This window comes from Chrysochloris asiatica, unplaced genomic scaffold, assembly GCF_000296735.1.
Source record: "Chrysochloris asiatica unplaced genomic scaffold, ChrAsi1.0 scaffold00280, whole genome shotgun sequence".
NCBI classification, from domain to species: domain Eukaryota; kingdom Metazoa; phylum Chordata; class Mammalia; order Afrosoricida; family Chrysochloridae; genus Chrysochloris; species Chrysochloris asiatica.
Window position 1 is genome coordinate 3,049 of NW_006408798.1, and position 4,883 is coordinate 7,931.

A 4,883-nucleotide genomic window follows, 5' to 3' on the forward strand; every position below is an offset into this window, starting at 1 on the left:
TCAAGAGACAATGATACTAAAATAATAAATCCAAGGTGCAAAGAAGAAGGCTACAGGAGTTGATGAAATACCCATTGAAATCTTTCAACAAACTGATGAAACACTGGAGAGATTCACTCATCTATTTCAAGACATTTCAAAGACAGCTACATGACCAACTGACTGGAAGAGATCCATATTTGTGCCCACTCTGAAGAGAGGTGACCCAACAAAATGCAGATATCATTGGAAAATATCATTAGTATTGCATGCAAGTAAAATTTTGCTAAAGAAAATTTTTAAATGGATACACCAGTATATTGACAAGAAGCTGCTAAATGTTCAGGCCAGATTCAGGTGGGGATGTGAGATGAGGAATATCATTGCTGTTGTAGAATTGATCTTGGCTGAAAGCAGAGAATATCAGAAAGATGTTTACCTGTGCTTTATTGACTATGCAAGTTGTTTATATTGTATGGATCATGAAAGGCTATGGACAACATTATGGAGAATGAATATTACAGAACAACTAATTGTGCTCATAAGTATCCTGTACATAGACAAAGAGGCAGTGGTTTGAAAAGAACAAGGGGATACTGAATGAATTAAAATCAGGAAAGGTGTGTGCCAGGGATGTATCATTTCACCATACTTAGTCAGTAATGCTGACCAAATAATCCTAGAACCTGGATTATAGGAAAAAGAAAGTAGCATCAGAACTGGAGGAAGATTCATTAACAAATTGTGAAACACTGATGATACAACCTTGCTTTCTGAAAGCCAAGAGGACTTAAAATACTTACTGAAGAGAATCAAATACCACAGCATTCATTTTGGCAGTACCACAATGTAATGAAACAAAAAATCCTCACGAGACCAATAAATAACACCAAGATTAATAGAGAAAAGTTTGAAGTTTTCAAAGACTTCATTTTGATTGGATCAACCATTAACACTTATGGAAGAAGCAGTCGAGAAATGAAACAACATATTGCATCAGGCAAATCTGCTGCATCAGATTTATTTGATGTGTTCATGAGCACCTTGATTTAATATTTATGAGATTTTTAACAAAGGATCTTCAATAACAACTATAGATGTTTAGGTGTAAAGAAATGTAATTTTTCTAATTCATACAGTTATATTTCATTGAAAGAGGGGAAAAAAGTCTTCCTAAATTTTAATCACTCCTTTTGCTCAACATTTTTTATAAATTAGAACAGACAATTTGAGATCATGCAAAATAACAGGAGACAAAGAGAACTATGTTACACATAAAAACAATTCAAAGGGATGACAATCTCTGAATGATGATATGGAAACTTTTTTCCTCATTAGGACCTGAGTTATTTATTTATTTATTTATTTTGTTTTCATTGTGAATTGAGTGAAAGCCCACAGGGCAGACCATCAGTTTTATACTCAGCAAATCATGTACTTTGCTTCATTACAATGATCACAATCCCTTCTATGCACCATCAGTCAACAGTATTTCCCTCTATTCATTTTTTTAAACACTTAGGCATAAATAATAATTTAAACCACCAAAGGGCATTTTCTGAAAGTCTGCTTCCTGGTCACCAACTCTCTGTCCCTCTCTTTTCATTGCAATGATTACAATCTTTTCTGTGCATCATCATTCAAGAGTATTTGCTTCTATTCCCTCTGTGGGTATTTTTGCTTTTGTTTATAGAGGATGGGGTGGCATACATAAAAACTCTCAGGAATATCCTGGCTACTGACTGGCACATAGTCTTTCTCTTTTCATGAGTCTAGAGTCCTCAGCTGCTCCCTTTCTCCATGTCCCCATCTCTGCCTCCATCTCTGGTGTCGCTGCTTCTCTGCATAAGGTCCCACATTCTGCTTGTGCTCTTCTCCCTTGATGGTCCTAGGGTCCTCCGTTCCCGGACTGTTAGATTAACTACTCCTCAATAGCCTCTTATGCATGTGAAAGATGGACAATGAATAAGGAAAACCTTAGAAGGATTGATGCAATTGAAGTATGGTGTTGGAGGAGAATAGTAAATGTATCATGGGCTGCCAGAAGAACAAACAAATCTATGTTGGAAGAAGAATAGCCAGAATGCTCCTTAGAAGCCAGAATGGCCAGACTTTGTCTCGCATATTTCAGACATATTATCAGGAGGGATCAGTTCCTGGAGAAAGACAGTATGCATGGTAAAATGAAGTGTCAGTGAAAAAGAGGGTGATGATTACGGAGATGGTTTGGCACAGTGTAGCAGCAATGTGCTCAAGTGTAGCAATGATTGTGAGATTGGCATAGCACTGGGCATTGTTTTGTTCTGTTTGCATAAGGTCACTTTGAGTTGGTTCTGATTCATGGCATCTAACAAAACTCATTCTCTGAAAGATAGATAGAACTGTGATAGTTTTAATACACAGATTAGATTTAGTTTGAGACAAGAAACAGCTTTATTTGAAAAATTGAACAGCAATATAACATTTTAAATATTTTTCTGAGAGCTAGTTCCTATCCCACACTGGCTTATCCTTCTCCTTCCCACGGTTACAGACAGAAATATTAATAACCTACAGGGACTTTCCCAGTTCCAGTATCCACCCCATTATTTTATTCTTCTGTGAGCTGGGCTGTGATTCACAGGTGTGATTTGGACACACATTGTTACTTCCCCTTTCTATTGCACAAGTTACAACATCAACCTTAGTTTAGCGCCAACCACTGGAAAATCTTCCTCCCATCCAACTCATCTCTCGAGTTTGCATCTTAAGAGCTAGTATGGGATAAGAACTTGAACACAAATAAATACTTCTCATCACTGAACAAACTTGTTTGTTTCTTCTGTGTTCAGTTGTCAGAAATTATTTGTTTTTTCTACAAATATCTGCTTTTAGAGACTAATCACAAATTATAAGGTTAAAATGGATTTAAGGCATCCTATAAAGTTTGCAGCTGGCTAGACTCCCTTTACAATCTCCAGAAGAGCTGTCGTTTATTCTTTGTTAAATATTGTTGGGACAGGAATTTACTCCTTTCATGAAAGCTCATTTTATTGTTAAACCACACAATTAGAAAATAGCTTCTTATATTAATACCTGTCTCATGATGTTTCTTAGCTGTCCTAGTTCTCCACCTTGGAGCCACTCAGATAATGTTGTTTTGTGCTTTCACTTAATAGAATTTGTCTTTTTTTTAATTTTTATTGTGAATTGAATGAAGGTCTACAGAATAGGTCATTAGTTTTACATTAAAAAATCATGGGGACCAACCCTTCCCCAGGGACGAGAGCAGCATCCATGTACTGAGGGCCCATGACTGGTCCTGGTGCCACTCTTGTCCTGGGCACCATGGACACCTTCATACACTTCTCCAACCAAACCCAAGGCTGGAACCGACTCTTCAGAGCCGTTCAGTACAAATGCATGTTTCTTAGATATTTGTTAGAGGCTAAAGCTGACAAAGAGAAGGAGATGGTAATGAAGGTCAAGAAACTGGATTCCAGTGTGAGCACTGGCCAGAAATAGTACATACAGTTTAGGCAACTCATCAGAGTGTTAATGCCACTGACCTGGTGTCCCACTTGTGTCTAACACTAGCCAACTTAAACCATATGGGTTATTTCAGCTGTGACACCATCTCCTGGGTGAGAAGCGTAGGGCTCACCTCTGGCATCAACAGGAGAAATGGTGAATGTGTGCTGCCCGCTTCTACTATTACTGTCTCCTGCTGAACCTAGCCAGGGATCTGTATGAAATCTCCCTGCAGATGGAGCAGGTTGCACACAACAAGGTGAAGAAGAGGCAATCATTATCCCAGAATCCTCTGGTGCACAGTGTGGCTGATGAAAAAACAGAGTCCTTTCTCCTTCTCTTATTCCTATCCCTGAAGACACATCCTCCATTGTTCTTGGACACGGTGAAGAACTTTGGTGATATCCTGATCCCTTTGGACCAGCTGGGAATCTATGAGTCCAATCCTGGCATCATTGGACTTGGAGTCTTCTGGCTTCTATAGCAGGCAGCATCATTGTGGCATATCCTCAGATGAACCTGATGATCCACTAAGGCAGGGTGAGACCTGCTTCAAAAGGTGACCTCTTAGTGAAATGGACATTTGCATTTGTCACAGACTGTGTCAGACTGAGCTTAAGGATATGTTTGCATGAGTATTCAGTAATTTGTTAGTAAAAGTTAGGCTGGAAATGGGGAAGAGTATGAAGAATTATGTATACTTTCTAGAGAGCTGGAATGATGTCTGAATTCCTGGCTCTTTTCCCTTTCTAACATTTATTGGGAGTGCTGGTGTGCTGCTATAGGATAAGCATGGGTCTGTAACCACAAGGGTGGCATTTCAAACCCACCAGCCACTCTTTGGAAACCCTATATAGGGTCGCTATGAGTTGGAACTGACTCACGGGTACTTAACAACAATGACAACATTTATTGGGCATCTCCTGCACATAGTAAGAGCTTAGTGTTTGTTGAATGAATAAAAATGGAAAGCGACCCAATCAGACAAATAGTAAACACAGATATCTAGTCACTCTTGAGTTGTGTGGATCCTTGGTTTTGCATAACTATGCTCTAGTTGAAACCCCTTTTCTCCCTGATCACTTCCTCCCCCCTCCTCCATCCACAGGTACCAGTCAGTGGCAGGGTGGCAAAGACTTCACTGGCCCTTACCATCAATGCACTCCTGCCCTTGCTCTGTCCAGAAGCAGAAAAGCACTGTGCCCGTCATTGTCTATAAATTGTATCTATGGGAAGAGGTCTTTATGTAGTGAGTAAGTAAAAATCTGAAGCAGACAGACATGAGAAAAATAATGCAAAAGTTCACAAAGTATGGTTGTAGCCTATGACAGATGCAGAAATGGAGGCAGAAAAAGTTGAGGTGATTCGCATTCAAGGCCATTATCTCATTTCTC

General features: G+C 39.2%; 1 pseudogene; it reads left to right on the forward strand.

Annotated features, from left to right (window-relative positions):
• The first annotated feature begins 3,306 nt into the window (after nucleotides 1-3,306).
• On the forward strand, nucleotides 3,307-4,023 carry LOC102825829 (annotated as a pseudogene).
• Nucleotides 4,024-4,883: the final 860 nt, after the last annotated feature.